Source organism: Gopherus flavomarginatus, chromosome 23 (genome assembly GCF_025201925.1).
Source record: "Gopherus flavomarginatus isolate rGopFla2 chromosome 23, rGopFla2.mat.asm, whole genome shotgun sequence".
Taxonomy (NCBI): domain Eukaryota; kingdom Metazoa; phylum Chordata; order Testudines; family Testudinidae; genus Gopherus; species Gopherus flavomarginatus.
The window spans coordinates 4,964,000-4,983,771 of NC_066639.1; the positions used below are offsets into that span (position 1 = coordinate 4,964,000).

At 49.7% G+C, this 19,772-nt stretch overlaps 1 long non-coding RNA gene and 1 other non-coding gene across 2 annotated transcripts in view; both read left to right on the forward strand.

Annotated features, from left to right (window-relative positions):
* Positions 1–16,263, forward strand: part of LOC127039473 (uncharacterized) — an 85,416-nt gene extending 69,153 nt beyond the window's left edge. Inside the window, exon 4 of the long non-coding RNA XR_007770999.1 lies at positions 16,209–16,263. This is a non-coding gene — a long non-coding RNA (uncharacterized LOC127039473). The remainder of the gene's footprint in view (positions 1–16,208) is intronic.
* On the forward strand, positions 12,451–12,532 carry TRNAS-AGA (transfer RNA serine (anticodon AGA)). Its single transcript has one exon. It is a non-coding gene; the product is annotated as a tRNA-Ser (tRNA).
* Positions 16,264–19,772: the final 3,509 nt, after the last annotated feature.

A 19,772-nucleotide genomic window follows, 5' to 3' on the forward strand; every position in this document is an offset into this window, starting at 1 on the left:
GCTGTCCCCCAGAAATGCTAGACTCACATCACTCCGTGGGCCACTCCCACAAACTGCTCCTTTCTGTCAACTACTGTGTTCTGCAATACAGTTTCAGACTCCCCCACAAGCTAACACATCTTTTCAGTGATTTCAGCTCAAGAACCTAGAACTTCAACTCTTAAGAGAATCAAAAATCAACACTGCTATTCAACAGTTAAAAAAAAAAAAGGTGCAATTGGTGACTCTAGCTCCTCCAAGGAGCCCACTCCCTTGTCTAGCGAGTGCCACTCAATTGGTGGTGAGAATCGCTGTCTCAGAGCAGTTTCACAGTTCCTCATCCACACAATCAGGGTGACAATACTCCACATCTCATGCCCCAACAACAAATAAACTGGGGATACCACAGCTGCCAAAGCAACCATCCCAGGCTGCCGTGGCTGTGTCAGGCGGGGTGGGTGTGCCTATGCAAACACGATCAGCCCCTGAAATTCTTTTCCACACTCGCCATAATTCACCACCAGATGTCAGGGTAGAGTTCGTCCTGCTTCTGCTTACATAGGTATCTGTGCCCCCCCCCACAACCCCCTAATCCCACCAGGACCCATCTATGCTGGATAAAGATATCTGTGCTCCCCACAAACCTCTAAGCCCCCCAGGGAACCCACAAGCCCAGATGCAGGCATTGTATGCCCCACAAACCCCCGAAGACCCACAGGACCCCTTCAGTCTGTAGGTAGCTATCTGTGATCCCCAGAGCCCCACAAAGACCCTCGGGACCCCTACAGCATGGATGTTTGTATCTGTGATCCCCACAAACCGCCTAAGCTACCCAGGGCCCCCTACAATCGGGACATAGGTATCTGTTCCCCCCCAACACACCTAATCCCCCCCAGAACGCCTCTAGCCTAGACTTAGGTATCTCTGACCCCACGAATGCCCTAAGCCACGACGGGACCCCTCCAGCATGGACATTGGTATCTGTGCCCCCAACAACCCTCCTAAGACCCCCAAAACCTCTCCAGACTAGATGCAGCAATCTGTGCCCTCACAATCCCCCTACGCCTCGCGGAATGCCTCTAGCCTAGCCGCAGGTATCTGTGCCCAACATGAACCCCCTGAGGGCCCCAGGACCGCTCTTGCCTGGATGAAGGTATCTGTGCCCCCCACAAACCCCTAAGCCCCCCTCTCGGATCCTCATACCCTGGACATAGGTATCTGTGCACCCTCACGAAACCACTGATCCTCCCAGCGACCCCTACAGCATGGACGTAGGTATCTGTACCCCAAAATGCCCAAAAGTAACCCCGGGACCTCTACAGCCTAGAAATAGGTATCTGTGCCTCCTCACATCTCCCTAATACCCCCAGAACCCCTCCAGCCTGGATGTGGATATTTGTGACCTCCAGGAACCCCCTAAGCCTCCCCAGGACTTCTCCAGCCTGGACATAGGTATCTCTGCCCCCCACAAGCCCCCTAAGACAAATAGGGGCCCCGCCAGCCTGGTTGTAGGTGTGTGTATGCTGCACAAACCCTCAAAGCTCCCTAATGCCCCCTCCAACTGGGACGTAGGTATCTGCACAATCACAACCCCTTAAGTCCCCCAGGGACCCCTCAAGACCATACGTAGGTTCTTGTGCCCCTCACCAACTCCCTAAACCCCCAGGGACCACTACAGCCTGGACCTATGTATTTCTGCTCACCACAATCCCCTAAGCCGTCCAGGGACCTCTCCAGCCCAGAAGTAGATATTTGTGTCCCCCATGAAGCCCCTAATCCCCACTGGTATGCCTCCAGCCTAGACGTAGCTATCTGTGCCGCCATGACCCCTAAGCCCCCCAGGGATCTCTACAGCCTCTATGTAGATGTGATGCTCTGTGCATTACCCTGCTTGGCCACATGGTGTCACTGTTGTTCCATGCAGGAAATGATCTGTGCATTACCCTGCATGACCACATGGTGTCACTGTTGCTCTGTGAGGGAAATGCTCTGTGCATTACTGTGATGGAGTAGGGACTGTCTGTGTGGGGGATGGGAGAGCAGCAGGTGACCTTAGGACCGGACATGTGCTCAGCCTCTAACCTGAGCTGGGCAGGAGGGAGAGGGTCAGCACCTTTGCCCGGGCAGCTGGACACAGGAAGGGGCCGGCTGGAGGGAGTTGTGTTAGTTCAGTTTCGGTTTTGGTCTGGGTAGTTGGAATTCAGGGAATTCCAAACTGGGAACTAAGTTTCCTGAAGCCCCAGAAGGACTGGATTGCGGGATCCTGCTTGTGTCTTCATGTTCTGCTGTATCCTTCACTCCTGTTGTCCAATAAACCTTCTGTTTTACTGGCTGGCTGAGAGTCACTGTGAGTCCCAGGAAGAGGGATGCAGGACTCGACTCCCCCACACTCCGTGACAGACCCTAAGCCCCTACAGGCCCCCTGCAGCCTGGATGTAGGTATCTGTGCCCCCCACCAAATACCTAAGACCCCCGGATACCCCTCCAGCCTGAACTTAGGTATCGGTGCCCCCCACAAAACCCCACTAAGCCCCCCAGGTACCTATATAGCCAGGACATTTGTATCTGTGCCCTATAGGGACTCCATAAGCTCCCTGGGACACTCCAGTGTGCACGTAGGTATATGTGCCCCTCAGAAACCCCCTAACCCCCCAGGAACCCCTACAGCCTGGACGCAGGTATTTGTATCCCCACAACCCCCCTAAACCCCCCGGGACATCTACAATCTGAACGTAGATATCTGTGCCCCTCATGAAACTTCTAACCCCCCCCCCCGGGACTGATACAGCCTGGAAATATGTGTCTGTACCCACCCAAACCCCTAAGACTCCCTGGTACCTGTACAGCCTGGACATAGGTATCTTGGGCCCTCAAAAATCCCGTAAGACTCCCAGGATGCCTCCAGCCTGGACGTAGATATCTATGCCCCCCACTAACCCTCTAAGCTCCCCTGGTACCACTACAGCCTGGATGTACAAATATGTGCCCCCCACGAACCCCCTTACCCCCCCTGGGACCCCTAGAGCCTGGAGATTGGTATCTGTGTCCTCCCCCAACACTCTCTAAGCCCCCCAGGGACCCCTACAGCCTGGATGTAGGTAACTGTGCACCCCAAGGCCCCTAAGATCCCCCAGACCTCTACAGCCTGGATGTAGGTGTGATGGTGCTGCCCGTGGGAGCCAGCTGAGGTCACTCAATCAGGGTGAACCGCAAACAAAACAGGGCAGACAAATTCCAAACGCTGCTGGTTATTCCGATACTTAGATTTACCAAGCCAACACAAAACAGCTTCTGTAGTACCTCACTGGTTACTTAGAAGTTTAAACCACGCAGTTCCCTTAAAGTACCCAGCCTCAGGCCTCCGTCCAGACACACCTGTCAGATATGATGATGATTCCTGAAAATCTTACTTCATCATGTTAAAGAAAAGATTCTTCCGATCCCAAAGGATCAGCTACATACCCAGGTTCAATTATAACTTAGATCTTACCTAAAATACATGCTATAGCCAATTCTTATTAACTAAACTAAAATGTATGAGAAAAGAAAAGAGAGAGAGTGTTGGTTAAAAGATTAATAGACGTATCGACCTGAATTCAATTCTTGAGGTTCAGATACATAGTAGAGGTGAGCTTGTAGTTGCCAAAAGTTCTTTTAGAAATAGTCCATAGGTTATAGTCCAATTTCCATATCCAGGGTGGCTCCAGTCAATGACTGGGGATCTCAATCCTTCTGGCTTAAGGTTTCCCCCTCTTGAAACCCAAAGCAGATCTGAGATGAAGAAGGATCGTGTCCCAGGGTTTTTATACATTTCCAGCAGCCTTTCGGCCTGAGAAGGCAATAGGCTTAACTCTCCTTCCAAGCATCCTGGCAATTAGTACAAAGTAATTTATTCATTAAACAGTTCAGATACAGGTTACCACAATCTTCAAAGAGACACATAGACAATAATACTATTTCACTCAAGTATCATCATTAATGTTAATATACCTTTTTTGCTCTTTGAATTAAAACTATAGTAATAGACAAGACTTGTTTGCTAACATCACAAGACCTGAGCAAACATCTTCCCTTCTACCTCTAACAATGCAGACTTGCATTTCAAAGCTCTGTTCATTTACATATCTTGCTAACCAGTTCTTAAGGTTCACCCATGGGTCAGATCAGTCGGTGAGGTGAGTTAATTAACTCTTTCTGGCCCTGTCACCTTTCAATGAGATATTATATTAAACTTATAATGTCACAGTTGTGGTGAGTAGAGTGCTGCAGCTCCCCGTAGACTCTGCCTGCATCTCTCACCGAGCTGGAGTACAGCAGTCGAGGGTAGAGCACTCGATGTGTTGCATCTACACTAGACGCGATATATCGACCCCCGCTGGATCGATCGCTGCCCACCGATTCAGCAGGTGGTATGGACATACCCCAAGTATCTAGTGATCGGAGCTGGACCCCGGAGGGGGACACATTGAAGGAACTCAGGAGCTAAGGTGCCTCTATTGTCAACTGTCGGGGCTGCTGTGGCTCAGAGGAGGGTGCTTGACTGCCTGGCAGGCTTAGGCGCCACAAGCCTGGGAGGCAGGAGAAGTGAAGCGGCCACGGTGTGCTCAGGGTGCTCGTGCTTGGAGCAGGGGTGAGCAGGGGCGAGGGGCAGTGCCGCAGGGCAGAGCAGGGGGAGTTGCCACAAGAGGGGAGCCTCAGGGTGGAGGGGGGGAGCTGCTACGGGTGGGGCACCTCAGGGTGAGGGCGCAGGGGGGGAGGGTACAAGGTGGAAGTTTCGCATAGGGAATGAAACATCCTTGCACCGGTCCTACCTCATGCCCTGACTGCAGCTAGCCCTGCACCCCCTGCCCTGCCCAGCCCGCAGCCAGCCTCTGTCTCCAGACAGCCCTGCACCTTCTGCCCTGCCCACACCAGCCGCATCTTCCCTGCCCTACTTGCAGCCAGCCCTGCAGCAAGCCCCTCACAAACCCCCAGCCCAGTCTCCAGCCATCTCCTGCCGCACCTGCCTGTGGCCTTGCCCAAAGCCAACCAGCTCCCACATACACCCAGCCTTCACCAGCCCTGCACCACTTGTCTGCAGCCAGCCTTGCATCCCCTGCCCTGTCTCCAGCCAACCCGATGCACCCCCCTGCCTGAAGTCAGCCAGCCCCGCACCCCTTACCCTGCCTGCAGCCAGACCCTACCTCCAGCCAACCCCACATCCACTGGTGCCCTGCACTTCCCAGGGCAGTAATCATGCACATCTGCTTCAATGAGAGGGGCAGGGTGCAGCTGGGACCCACACATGTGCACACCCTAGGGTGACCAGACAGCAAGTGTGAAAAATCGGAACAGGGGGTGGGAGGTAATAGGATCCTAGATAAGAAAAAGACCCCAAAATTCGGACTTTCCCTATAAAATAAGGACATCTGGTCACCCTAGCACACCCCCAGGACTCCTGAGTTCCATTGCTGGGTTTCCTATTGATTCCACTGCTGGTTCTTTTCCTTTTCCTGGGGGATTTTGGGCAAGTTGCTCCCCCTTCTAGGGCTCTGTCCCCAGCAGTCAAATTGGGATTTCATACTTTCCCGCTATTGGAAAGTGCTTGGAGAATCTCCCAGCAAAAGTTGCTCTGACAGTGCTAAGCAGCATCTGACCATTCAAGGTTGGAGCACACTGCCCAGGAGGAGTGTTTGGCTCTGGGGTTTCACTTCAGCCCATTGTAGCGAGAGGGGTCCAGCCATGGAGTTTGGCTCAAGAAGACCAAGTCTCCAATTTGTTAAGGACGTTTTGAATTTCAATCCTGTGCTCCAAAGTGATTGGTGTCAGTTGCAAATTTTAGAAGCATGGACTCCACTGCATTTTCCAAATCATGCATGAAAATATTGAATAGTACCGGACTCCGGACTGATGCCTGCCAGACCCACTAGGTACACCCTCTCCATTGGACAGCCAAATATGGAGAAGGGCTCCTGGACTCTGGGCTTTCAACCAGCTCTGCACCCACATTACACTGATTGCAGCTGGACTGCATTTCCCTCGTTTGCTTGTGATAATGTCCTACGGGACAGTGTCAAAAGCCTTAGTAACACCAAGATAGATCCCATCTACTGTTTACCCACCTCCACCAGGGCCGGAACCCTGCCGAAGAAGGAAAGAGGATCAGTTTGGAATGATTTGTTCTTGACAAATCCATGTACACTCATCCTAAGAACCAAATTATCCTGTAGGTGCTGCTGACAAACTGAGTGTTTAAGAATGGATTCCAGTATCTCTCCAGCTATGGCAGTAAGGCTAGCTAGTCTGTAAGTCCCAAGGGTCTCTTTGTTCCCCTTTGAAAGATAGGTTCTGTCTTGTTCATGGATGGGAAGATGTTTTTTTTCAGGGATCTGAGACGAGAACTGGGGCACAACACCTGGTTTGTTAAGGCCACAAAAACGGAGGCAGGAACTGCTTCTGTCCTGCTGGTAAAGAACCCCAGGTACCTAAAAGATAGGGACTCACATCCTTGAAAGGGCTTTAAAAAGGAAGTGGTTAAAAAGTTTGGCCCCGACCATTTCTTGTTTCCACAGACTAGACACTTTAGCAAACTTTAGAATTCCTTAGTGCTATAACACTGTGAAACTCCCCTTTCTCCTTCACAGAGGGCTTCAACACCCCTTCTCTCACTCAGGCTCACAACTGCCCAGAATTCGAGAACTGTCCCTGTTCCCATTGGACAAATGGGAGGAGCCTGAGGTACAGAGAAGGGAGGTGACCTACCCAAAGGCCTATACAGATAGGTGGTGGCAGAGCCAGAAAGAGAAGCCGCCAGTCAGACTCCTGTTCTAACAGACAACAAATCCCCCCAGAGGCAGGGATAGAGCTCAGGAATTGAGATGGTGGGAAAATTTCATTCCAACCGTTTCTGTCCGAAAACCCCATTCAGACTAAACCAGTTTGTTTCTCAGAATCATAACAAGTGAGATGGAAGTTCTTTGCAACAAGATTTTGTTGCAAAACAAAAGCATCTCCTGTTTGTCACAGTGTGTTAAATTGTGTCATCACACAGAAGGAGGAGACACTTAGATTTTGAAAATTAGATAAGATGCTTCAGTCTGAGCTAAGTCGTTGCTGCTCTTAACAATTCCGAAATAAAAAAATACAAATAAAAAAGACTGTGTCAGCTAATCTATTATGTCATAATCTGCTCTGAGTAAACGTGATGGGACACCTCATATTATGCACTACTCCTAATGACACTCTCCAATGGATCCCCATCCTCCACCCACCATGAGGTAGGTAAGAGTGGATCATTATTATCCCTACTTGAAAGAGGGAGAAGCTAAGACTGAGAACGGAGAATTGACTTGTCTTAGGTCACACAGCCAGGCAGTGGCAGAATTGAGAATAGGACCCAAGAGCCCTGATTTTCAACTAACCATCGGATCTTGAATTTCAGACATTGAATGACCTGAATAAAGTGCTCTCAGATGAGCTCCAGACCAACAACAGTGCACAGTAATTATTCAGCAAGTATTTGAGGAGAACTGCAATGTTAGAGAGAATCATCAACTGCTCAGAGACAATTAAGGCAGAGAAGCAGCAAAATTTGTCAAACATAGAACTGGTTCTGACTTATTTCCTTGGTCTTAAAAGAGAACAACATGGACCTGAGTCTCCTCCCTGTCAATAGCCCCCTGCTCAGCCAATCAGAATAGAGACTGAGGATGGGAGGCTGAGGATTCTTACCAGAGAGACCAAAAGATGGCCCAGGTGACTGCTGGGGATCACTGCCCAAGCACTATTTCAGTCCCACATTTTTGGGTGGACCTCTCACAGTGGGAGCTGCAGAGCACTCCCCCGCAACACACACACACACAAGCACACCTGCTGGTATTGAGATGGGAATAGGAAAAAGGAGAAAAGAAGCAAGAGAAGAAGAGAAAGGAGGGAAGGATGGATGGAAGAAAAGCTGAAACAAAAAGGACAAACTCTTATGTCCCCACTGATTCTAAGGGACAAAATCCCAGGTGCGGAATAAAATTCTGCCTCCTTAAGCTCGTGTTTTCCATATCTAGAATTCAACTCTCACCAGATGGATCAGACTGAACAGGTTTCAAACCTCCAGGAGGCTCTTACCTTCTAAACAGGGACGGCTGTTTTCTAGTAAAATCACTACAAGGGAAGGAGAAAACTCGAAAGAGATTCCTCCTGGTGCTCACATCTGTGAACCCAAATACTTTATCAGTCCTCAAGGAGAGATCTGGAGAAGGAGACTTGCTGACGCAAAGCCATAGGGGTCTCTGAGGTTTCCCTGGCCCCTCACCCCTGTCCTACCTGGCTGATGTCAGCATCTCTCAGTGAGGTCACCACCTCCCCACCACCTTTGACCAATAGTCTGAGGTCCTGCAAAAGGCCTTTGTGATGTCACTGCCACACCCTCCCTTGCTGTGCTAATGTCTTGCCCCAGGCTAGGCACCTTGGAGGTTTGAGCTACTCCCTGTGGATCACCGCACTCAAGGAGTGTTCGTTCTAGGCAGCAAGCCGGTTAGAGAGTAAAACATCAGATGCTGCTCCCAATGCTACGCTCCGTTTTTCAGAAATTAGTCGACTTTATGGGCAGAAGAGACCATTAGAGCATCTAATCATATAATCATAGAATATTAGGGTTGGAAGGGACCTCAGGAAGTCATCTAGTCCAATCCACTGCTCAAAGCAGGACCAATCCCCAACTAAATCATCCCAGCCAGGGCTTTGTCAAGCCTGACCTTAAAAACCTCTAAGGAAGGAGATTCCACCACCTCCCTAGGTAACCCATTCCAGTGCTTCACCACCCTCCTAGTGAAAAAGTTTTTTCCTAATATCCAGCCTAAACCTCCCCCACTGCAACTTGAGACCATTACTCCTTGTTCTCTCATCTGCTACCACTGACAACAGTCTAGATCCATCCTCTTTGGAACCCCCTTTCAGGTACTTAAAAACATCTATCAAATCCCCCCTCAGTCTTCTCTTCTGCAGACTAAACAAGCCCAGTTCACTTAGCCTTTCCTCATTAGTCATGCGCTTCAGACCCCTCATCATTTTTGTTGCACTCTGCTGGACTGTTTTCAATTTTTCCACATCCTTCTTGTAGTGTTGGGCCCCAAACTGGACACAGTACACGAGATGAGGCTTCACCAATGCCGAATAGAGAGGAATGATCACATCCCTCGATCTGCTGGCATTGCCCCTACTTATACAGCCCAGAATGCCGTTAGCCTTCTTGGCAACAAGGGCACACTGTTGACTCATAGCCAGCTTCTCGTCTACTGTAACCCCTAGGTCCTTTTCTGCACTACTGCTTCCTAGCCATTCGGCCCCTAGTCTGCAACAGTGAATGGGATTCTTCCGTCCTAAGTGCAGGATTCTGCACTTGTCCTTGTTGAACCTCATCAGGTTTCTTTTGGCCCAGTCTTCCAATTTGTCTAGGTCCCTCTGTATCCTATCCCTACACTCCAGCATATCTACCATTCCTCCCAGTTTAGTGTCATCTGCAAACTTGCTGAAGGTGCAATCCACACAATCCTCCAGATCATCAATGAAGATATTGAACAAAACCAGCCCCAGGACCGACCCTTGAGGCACTGCGCTTGAAACCGGCTGCCAACTAGACATGGAGCCTTTGATCACTACCCGTTGAGCCTGACGATCTAGCCAGCTTTCTATCCACCTTACAGTCCATTCATCCAGCCGATACTTCTTTAACTTGCTGGCAAGAATACTGTGGGAGACCATATCAAAAGCTTTGCTAAAGTCAAGGAATAACACATCCACTGCTTTCCCCTCATCCACAGAGCCAGTTACGTCCTTATAGAAGGCAATTAGGTTAGTCAAGCATGACTTGCCCTTGATGAATCCATGGTGACTGTTCCTGATCACTTTCCTCTCCTCTAAGTGCTTCAGAAGTGATTCCTTGAGGACCTGCTCCATGATTTTTCCAGGTACAGAGGTGAGCTGACTGGTCTGTAGTTCCCTGGATCCTCCTTCTTCCCTTTTTATAGATGGGCACTACAGTAGCCTTTTTCCAGTCATCCGGGACCTCCCCCGATCACCATGAGTTTTCAAAGATAATGACCAATGGCTCTGCAATCACATCTGCCAACTCCTTCAGCACCCTCGGATGCAGCACATCCAGCCCCATGGACATGTGCTCGTCTTCAGTTTTCTAAATAGTCCCGAACCACTTCTTTCTCCACAGGGGGCTGGTCACCTTCTCCCCACACTGTGCTGCCCAGGGCAGCAGTCTGGGAGCTGACCTTGTTTGTGAAGATAGAGGCAAAAAAAGCTTTGAGTACATTAGCTTTTTCCACATCCTCTGTCCACTAAGTTACCTCCCTCATTCAGTAAGGGGCCCACACTTTCCTTGACTTTCTTCATGTTACCAACATACTTGAAGAAACCCTTCTTCTTACTCTTAACATCTCTTGCTAGCTGCAACTCCAAGTGTGATTTGGCCTTCCTGATTTCACTCCTGGATGCCTGAGCAATATTTTTATACCCCTCCCTGGTCATTTGTCCAATCGTCCACTTCTTGTAAGCTTCTATTTTGCGTTTAAGATCAGCAAAGGATTTCACTGCTAAGCCAAGCTGGTCGCCTGCCATATTTACTATTCTTTCTGTACATCGGGATGGTTTTTTCCTGCAACCTCAATAAGGATTCTTTAATCTTCAGAGGATTGGAACTGATTTCAGTGAAGGAACATGTTTGCTAGATTTTCATGCATTTGTACAGGAAAATATTGAGTGTTTCCATTCATTTCAGGGATCCCTATTCAGTGTAACTCCTCAACATAATGGAAATGCAATTATTTTTGTTGAAAGAAGAGGTTTATAAGGCGGCATTGGGATTAGAGCCAAGGACTACTTGATCTGTAGTCAAACACTCTACCATTGAGCTGTACCCCCATGACTGCTGTGGGGGTAAGTCAGTGATCTTAAAGATTTTGAAGGACAGGCCCTGCCTCAGAGATCTCCTGTTCTCTTCCCAGACCACAGTGCTTTTAAAAATGGGGTTTGATTAAACTTATAGATACATGGAGACACCATGTATCTATAAGTTTGCACCATGTATCTATAAGTTGCACACCCACCCACATAGCTTCCCCCAGTGACGTAGCTACCACCTCTCGGGGGAATGGATTAACTACGTGGACGGGACAGCTCTCTCCCCTCTGCTCAGAGCATCTTCATTCTTTATGAATAGGTAGGAATGACCTTCCTGAATGGACAGTAACGAATTTATCAAATATTGCTGGGTCTGCATTCAATATGGGTAACTGGTCGTGCTGGGCTGGATTAGTAGGAGCATTGCCAGCAGATCGAGGGAAGTGATTATTCCCCTCTATTCGGCACTGGTGAGGCCACATCTGGAGCATTGTGTCCAGTTTTTGCCCTCCCTTTACAGAAACAAATTGGAGAGAATCTAGGGGAGGGCAACAAAAACGATTAGGGGGCAGGGGACTTACAAGGAGAGGCTGAGGGTACGGTCACCCAGAGGGGGGGCAAGTGGGGCAATTTGCCCCAGGCCCTGCAGGGATCACATGAGAATATATTATTCTATAGTATTGCAACTTTTTTTTTATGGAAGGGGCACCCAAAATTGATTTGCCCCAGGCCCCCTGAATCCTCTGGGCAGCCCTGCCCACTCCATCCCCTTGACTCATTCTCCTCCCTCTGAGGCCCCACCTGTGCTCTGCTCTCACTCCCATTTGGCCACTTCCCACCCCTGCTCTTTCTCTTTGGCTGAGGCCTGCTGGTCCACCTTTTGCTCACTCCTCTCCTCCCTGAAAGCCTCCTTGTGTCTCTCCACCCCCACCCCCAAGGTCTGCCTGCTACCCACACCTCTCTGCCCTTCCCCTGAGACTCAACCTGCCCAAACCTCTCTGCCCCCTCCCCAAAGACCAGCCCTGCCCAGCACTCATATCTCTCTATCCCCTCCCCTGACCTGCCCTGTCCACCACCCACACCTCTTTGCCCCACCCATGAGACTAGCCCTGCCCACCACTTGCATCTCTCTGCCCCTACCCTGAGGCCCGCCCTGTTCACCTCTTTCCTCGGTCATCTGTTGTTGTGCCTTGAAACATCAAGGATGGAATAAAAAGCTGAGTTTACTCCAGGGTGAGGAAAGAAAGGAGCCACCAACTCCCTGACAAATCTCAGTGCCCCAGAGAAAACCTGCCCCCTGCTATTACAATCCCTGATGTACTGAGGATACGATGGTAAAGGAACTGTCTGAATGATCAAGGCAGGAAATGGACTACAATCTACAGGAACGTCATTGACCACAAACACACTCTCCTCATGCTCCAGCCAGAAGGGAAATGAGCAGGAATTCTTGCAGTTCAGCCATGGACACACTTACACAATGGCACAGCAGTGAGTGTGTTGTGGAAGCTGGTCTGAGGAAACATCTGGAATTGATCACTCAGTGAGAACAGAACTGGAGTGTAGTGAGAGACAGCTCTCAAGCAAGTAGTTGTGGCTGAGTGGTTAAGGCAATGGACTAGAAATCTATTGGGGTCTCCCCACGCAGGTTCAAATCCTGTCAACTACAGAAGAAGTTGTGGTCCTTTAGTTTCAACAGAGCTGGATCTTGTCTCTTTCCCAAGCTATATCTACACTACTGGGTAATGTGACTTTAAAGTGTTTGAATTAAACCCCTGTTGAATGTCCACCCTATGCTTCTTGTTTTACCAGAGCACATCCATGCTAGAATCTTGTATGGCCATAGAGAGCAGTGCACTGTGGGTAGCTGTGCAACTGGCTGCAGGTGCTTTGGGAAGGGTTTGCAACGCCTCACAGGCCAGTACAGCATCACATGATGCAGGTTTCTCTATCCCATTGTTCCATGGGAATCCTACTAGATTGCCAGTTGCTTTTCAACTGCAATGTGTTTGGATGCGGGGGGGGGGGGAAGAGTGAGTGAGTGTGTGGGCACACTGTCTCTAAGTTAAGACAGCTGCTGCAAGCAACCAGTCCTGAGGCAGGGGGAAGGGGAAAACCCCAACATCAGCCCCTGCTTTCCTCACTGGCTCAGCTCAGCACAGCAGTCTTTGTCACACATACACTCTGCAGCCTGCTTAGCTCTGTGTCAGGTGTGCTGGAACAGGGGAGTTAGGGGGTCATGGCCCCACCACTCTTTACTGGCTGTTAGGACAAGTGATGGAGGGGGGAAGGGTGGAGTCTTGGGAGGAAGAGGCGTTCTGTGGGGGTGGCCTAACGGGGTGGGGTGGTGTGAGTGTGGTTCCTTGGGGAAGGGGTGTCATGAGAGCGCCACAGTTCAGACAACGGTGCCCCTGCCCCACTGTAAGGAAGTTCCCACCGCCCCTGCTCTGTGTTCGTAGTGCAGGAGAGAGCAACATCCATGGCAGTGATTTGCTCCCGGGGGCTCCAGCAGAAGGGCTTGGGAGGTGATTTAAAGGTCCCAGGGCTCCGGCAGGGGGGCTCAGGAGGCGATTTAATGGGTCTGGGGCTCCGGCCACTGCAGGGAGCCCTGGGCCCTTTAAATCACCAGACTGGGAAAGCCAGGCCGGCCTGGCACAGCGTACCCGCTCTTGCCAGTACCCCATACCAAAACGTACCAGCTTACTTTCACCTCTGGAAGGTCCTCACATGGATCAATAACTGGTTAAAAGCTGGGAAACAAACGGTAGGAATAAATGGTCAGTTTTCAGGATGCAAACTCGTACCTAGTGGTGTCTATACTGGAACCAGGACTAGTCAACATATTGATAAATGATCTGCTAAACAGAGAGGTGACAAAATTTGCAGATGATCCAAAACTACAGAGGACAGTTAAGTCCAAAGCAGCCTGTGAGGAGCTAAAAAGAGATTTCACAAAACTAGGAGAAAGGGCAACAAAATGGCAGATGAAATTCAATGCTGATAAATGCAAAGTGATGCACATTGGCAAACACAATCTCAACTCTACATATAAAACGATGGGATGTCAAATAGCTGTTGCCACTCAAGTGAGAGATCTCGGAGTCACTGTGGATAGTTCTCTGCAAACATCCACTCAGTGTGCAACGGCCAGAAAAAAGGGAACAGAATGTTGGGAATCATTAGGAAAGGGATAGAAAATAAGAGAGAAAATCTTATTGCCGCTGTATAAATCCATGGTACACCCACGTCTTGAATGCTGCATGCAGATATGGTCACCCCATCTCAGGAAAGATGTATTGGAATTGGAAAAGGTTCAGAAAAGGGGTATGGAATGTCTGCCATATGAAGAGAGAATAATAAGCCTGGGACTTTTCAGCTTGGAGAAAAGATGACCAAGGGGAAATATGATAGAGGTCTATAAAAACATGACTGGTGTGGAGAAAGTAAATAAGGAAGTGTTACTTATTCCTTCTCATAACACGAGAACTAGGGGTCACCAAGTGAAATTAATGGGCAGCACATTTAAAACAAACAAACAGAAGTATTTTTTCACATAATGCACAGTCAACGTGTGGAACTCCTTGCCAGAGGATGTTGTGAAGGCCAAGACTATAACAGGGCTCAAAAAAAGAGCTAAATCGATTCATGGAGGACATACTCTGAGCCAGGATGTGCAGGGAAGGTGTCTCTAATCTCTGTTTGCTGGGAGCGCGTGAAAGGGGATAGATCACTTGATGATTACCTGTTCTGTTCATTCCCTCTGGGGCACCTGGCTTTGGCCGCTATGGGAAGACAGGACACTGGGTGAGATGGACCCAGTCTGACCCAGTCTGGCTGCTCTTACGTCCTTATGCTCCTTTCATACAGATGCCTGGGATTCTGCCTGACAATGTGTCCCTGAGGTCTCAGCCAAAATGCCCAGACAGGCAAACACTCTGGGCTCCTGAAGCCTCTGCCCCCCACCTAGTGCCCTATGGCTCATCCCTGACCCTTGCTGCTGCTCCTTGCTGTAGAAGGTGAAAGGAGCGGAGGCAGCACAGGAGCCCTCTGGGGATGCAGATCTGAGGCTTTGGGAGAGACACCTTGTCTGAGACATCAGAGCGCTGTAAACCATGCAGCCACCCCCTCAATCAGGGGCCTGTTCCAGCCCTGAGTCTGGGTTACCACTATCCCTCCCACAGAGCAGGGTGCCCACAGATTACAGCCTGAAAATAGACATGTGAGACTAACTCCTGTTCTCCCTGACAGGGCCTCCACTAGACCAAGTGGCACCCCAAGCAAGACGTGTTTTTGGTGCCCCCCCATGTTAAAATTTTGAATATCTTATTTTTCATGGCATTTGTAGCTCAGTTCATGATTTCAATGCACAATTTTGATGCATGATTTTTTCTGTCATATAAGACGATAAATTTGTGGGCTAGGTTCTGTAAACCTGTATTTATTCATGCCATATATAAGCAAATAAAACAAATGCATTTTCTTTAAGCATATAGAAAATTTTTAATTTTAACGGTAACTGAAACGTACTAACATCTAGAAATGGAACTGTCACCAACACAGGGCTGGCCAGTATTAAGTAGTGTTACAGTAGGAGACAGCGTTAGGATGTTAACCCCAGGCCTTTAACTGAAAGGTCACTTCTCTCCCATTTCCCCCATGAACTGAAGCGCAGCGTTAAAGAGATCCAAAGATTGGCCAATGGCATTTTCAAGTGCTCAAATAGCAAGTGATGTCACTCTCTCATTGGCCATCAGCGACTGAAGATGTGGTTTAATGAGCTGGAGCTTCAAGGCGAGGGTGGGTCTGTCTGCTGCCTTCCGTTGCGCTGCTGGGCACCAAGTCCCTGGTGGCCAATATGTGAAGCTGGGAGAAGAAAGTGGGGTGGCAAGTGGTGGCAGGACTTTTTCTAACAGGGTCTACCTGCCCAACTTCCTCCTCGTACTGCTGGGCCCCCATCACCTTCAGGTAACACAGGAACTAAGGCAGGAATAGGGTGAGGAAGCAAGTAAAGCCAAGCAAGAAAGGCAAAAGTGAATCTTGTCTTCATGGGTCGCTCGCAATGACGTCCTTTTTCTGTGCCACAGCTGACAAAAACATCCCAGACAGAAAAGTAATAGGCCAAAAAGAAACCTAGCAGCTGCTGAAGTAGTTCGGTTGGGAGCGTGCTAGACTAACAGTCTCTTTTATTCCCCTTTGTGCCCAGGTGGTATATTTTCGGAAAGTGCAACATTGCCTTTAACTACCACAAGTCCCTCATTTCAGGCTGTGCAGCAGGAAAAGACAGCATGGGCTTCTGCACCGAGTTGGCTCACCTGATCTTTCATTCTTCTCTTGCTCTTTGTCAGCAAGGAGAAGAAGAAGAAGCTCTCCCTCAAGCTGGAGTCACACGGGCGAGGTAAGGATGACTTTCTGAGTGCCGGCTCCAGTCCTCTGCTCTGCCAGCTGACCTATCGAGGGGCTGCCACCCCTTTCCCTAGGTTTGTCCATCGGTCTGTGGCAGGGTGAGCAATAACCAAGCAGGTGGAGTTTCTGTAGTGTAGTGGTTATCACATTTGCATAACATGCAAAAGGTTCCTGGTTTGAAACCAGGCAGAAACAGGCTGGTTTCCTTTCCCCAGATCCCCTTGCTGTTCAGGAAGTTGCTCCTCCTTTTCCTATTGACCTGTCCCTGGGATAATTCCAACCCTTGCATGACAGAAGGTACTGACAGCTTTGGAGAAAGCACCTTGGTGTCAGGCTGGAGAACGTAGAGGAGTTAGGCATGTTACCTTTCAGAGGCTTGTGGCTTGGCCTCCTCTGCCCTTGGAGATTGGCTGGTGAACGCCAGCTCTTCCTGCTGGCCTCCTTTGCGTGACTTGCCAAAGTAGGAAATGAGGCAGGAATGGGGCAAAAGAGGAAAGTCGAGCTGAGAAAGGCAGGGCAGAAACTAAGCACATCACTGTGGCTAAGTGGGGTTAGTAGAGCACCATCATTCATTCTGCAAAGCATGGGGAGGTGTGGTTGGCTGCTGGGAGATAGAATCCTGTGCCTGCCTCTTGGCTTCCCAGGGATGGCTACTTGCAGCCCAGGAGAAGCGGGGTTCTGGGTGGAAGGAAAAGAAGCAATGGTGAGGCTGAGTAGGCTCCTTTCTGGCCAAGATGGTGGGCTGTGGTGAGTCTGGGAGTTGCCTGTAAGCCATAAGTGGACTTGATGCATTAAAAACTGCTGCTCCATTCTGGCTGACCTGGGGGTGCCATGGATGACTTGGGAGTGGGGGCAGGGCCCTGGCTGTGAGCAAATGGGATCCAGGGGCCAAGTCTTCTTCTTCTCTCCTGTCATGGGAAGCCCAGCCTCAAGTCTGCCCAGCATGTGCTGTAGCTCGAGCATTAAGCCTTCCTGTGTGGCCTGTGCTGGAGCTGACCCTGGACCTCTGTGGGCACTGTTGGGGGAAATCCCGACTGCAAATAATTCTAGGGGAGGCAGACACTGTGGTTCACCCTTCCTGCTCCCTGCGCTGCTGCACCCTAAAATCCCGGTCGGCCGGCAAAATGGGCTAGGAGCCTAGGGAGAGGAGGCAAAGGGGTGGCCTGAGCCCCCTCGGGCACTGCCCCGCCCCAGGCAGCCCACAGAGACCTGATGCCTCCCCAAGCAACGCAGAGAGATGTGCCAGCAGTGCTAAGGCAGCTCCCTGCCCACTCTGTCCCCTCCCTCCATGCTACACTGCTCCTGGAAACAGCTGGCATATCCCTGCAACCCTGAGTGCAAACTCCATAGCTTACCCGCCCCCGGATCCCACTGCCTAGAAGCCACTGCAGGAGGAGAGTGTGTGCCGGTCACTTGGGAGTTGTGCTGCCGGAGGTAAGCACCCCCCCTCCGACCACCTCCTGCACCCCTACCCCTGCCCCAGCACAGAGGCTCTCTGTGTCTTGAACAAGCACTGTCAAGGATTGGCCAAGAACTTCTGCTCTGTTTATGTGAAAGAGACACAAAAAAGGGAGCCCAGCAGACAAGTTTAATTCACAAGCACAAACTGGCCGGCCAAGCCAGGATCTCTCAATTACTCAGAAGGCTCTTCAGCCAGCTCTTCCCAAAGACCAGTCTCTGTAGGCTTTTGTGACATGATGTACCTCAAAATATCCCCTGTAGCTCACATATTCATCATTCATATATGACTGTGATATGTCATACAAACCATTCCATATAAGTTATCACATGAAAAGTCATGATCTGCTGAAATCGGTTATTCTGTCCATATATGTATAGCATGAGGGTGTATGAAGTTGTGCATTTTGCTGTATGGTTGTTACTGAAATATGCTATAATTTTGCTAGTGACCCCTGCCAAGGAGGGAGTTCAACAACCATGAATCAGCAATTGTAATTAAGGGATTTCCAATTCAATGACAGATGCCCAAAAAAACACTGTGGGGATTGCTCAAGTCTATGACTCAGTTGCACAAGACCATACCAAGAGGATTCCCCAACCTAGTGACTCAGCAGAGCCCACCCGGACACTTCTGGGCAAGTGTCTTCAAGACACTTGAACTAAGGATATAAAATAGGAGACTGTGGCATCATGTTTTTGCCTTTGTCCTCCCCCACCTATGTTGGAAGCAGCAGGAATCCTGAGAAAATGAAGGGGGGAATTCTATGTATTAAGGAGGGTAACATCCAGTGGGGGTGAGAAAAATGCTTGACCTAACTACTGCCTAGTGTAATAAGGTGTAAAGTTTAGATTTTGCTGTGGTCATACAGTGCTTAGCGCTCTGCGTTGTGGCCCCAAGAGCCATGGATGCAAGTTGAGTTACGATGACCTTTTCCTTGTCTCCACATTTCTTAGGTGCCTCCTTCCAACCCTTGTCAGAAAAAACGACCGGTTTCTTTTGGAAGCATTTGCATGCAAGGCAGAGGCACTCTTCTCTGTTTCCTCAGAAGATTGACCAAAAGATGGGAAGAGCAGTCACATTTGGCAAGACACCACTGGGTGCTGCATCCCTAACTCCACTTTACCTGGCAGGTGAGTCAACCAGCTTAGCCACGGTGCCACTCTCTGGGACTTTTCTCCCAACTGCTTCATTTTTCATCAGTGACTATCAAAAGGAAGGTGACATGACATCTGCGTGTGGACATCCCCAGTGAATCACAAGGACGTGTGGCGCAGGCTCTCGTGTTGCAGCTATTGCAGTCAAAGCAACACCATGCTAATGCCAGTCACAGCAGCCTTTTCATCAACTCCAGGCTTGTGATTTGATTTTTTCCAATGCTTCTCTCCAAAGAAGCCTTTTCCTTAGCAAGCAATGACTTGGCTACCAAGGGAGGTCTCTTCTATTTCCTAGGAAGACACAGGAAAATGTGAGCAGAGGAGACAAAAGCCATACATCAAGTGAGTTGAACCCAGGATCTCCTCTTTACAAGACAAGTGCTTTAGCCAGCTAAGCCATGGTGCCTGTCTCAAGAAAATGTTTGCAACTGTTCCATTTGATGGTCCAGGACAACACTTGCAAATTCTAAAGTACAGACGTTCCACATTTCCCTCAGGACCTGCAGACCTTGAGGTGTCTGGCTCTCCGTGCACAGAAAGCCACAGCTGAGATGACAGAGGGCTTCTAACATGTGTTTCTCGCACCAGCCACTGTGATCATATAGCGGTTAGTGATCTGTGTTTCAGTTAAAGCAACCTCGGCTCAGTTCTCAGTTATGGTAACCTTTCACCAGCTCTAAACTTCTCATTTGCCATTTTCCAAGTGTGGGGAGGTGTCTGCCCCCAACAAAGCAGGAGAACGGATTAAGGCAGCCTTGCAGAGGCTGCATAGAACCCGACCTATCAGGAAAGGGCTTATTGGGAGAGCCAATCAGGAGAAGGCTTGCTGGAGCAGCCCATATATAAAGAGTTAGTCACTGCTTGGAGTTTGAGGAGGGAGGTTTGGCTGG